Below are 202 nucleotides of genomic sequence, written 5' to 3'. Positions count from 1 at the left end.
CACCTCCTGCCCCGCCAGCCTCTCCAGCTTCCGAGGGCAAACGCTGGGGTTGGAGGGCGAACGGAGCTCCCGCTCCTCTTCCAGCCCCGTCCGTGTTCGCGTCACCATCCAGGCTCCATCCGAACCGAATTTCTTCCTAACCGGGCCCGGTACTGCCGGCTCCAGGCGGCCTGCGCCCGTCGCCCCCGCCCGCTTAGTTTCT

The sequence above is a fragment of the Tupaia chinensis genome, unplaced genomic scaffold (assembly GCF_000334495.1).
Source record: "Tupaia chinensis unplaced genomic scaffold, TupChi_1.0 Scaffold139733_1, whole genome shotgun sequence".
NCBI classification, from domain to species: domain Eukaryota; kingdom Metazoa; phylum Chordata; class Mammalia; order Scandentia; family Tupaiidae; genus Tupaia; species Tupaia belangeri.
The sequence above is the reverse complement of the archived record's forward strand: the minus strand, read 5'-3'. Positions refer to the sequence as shown.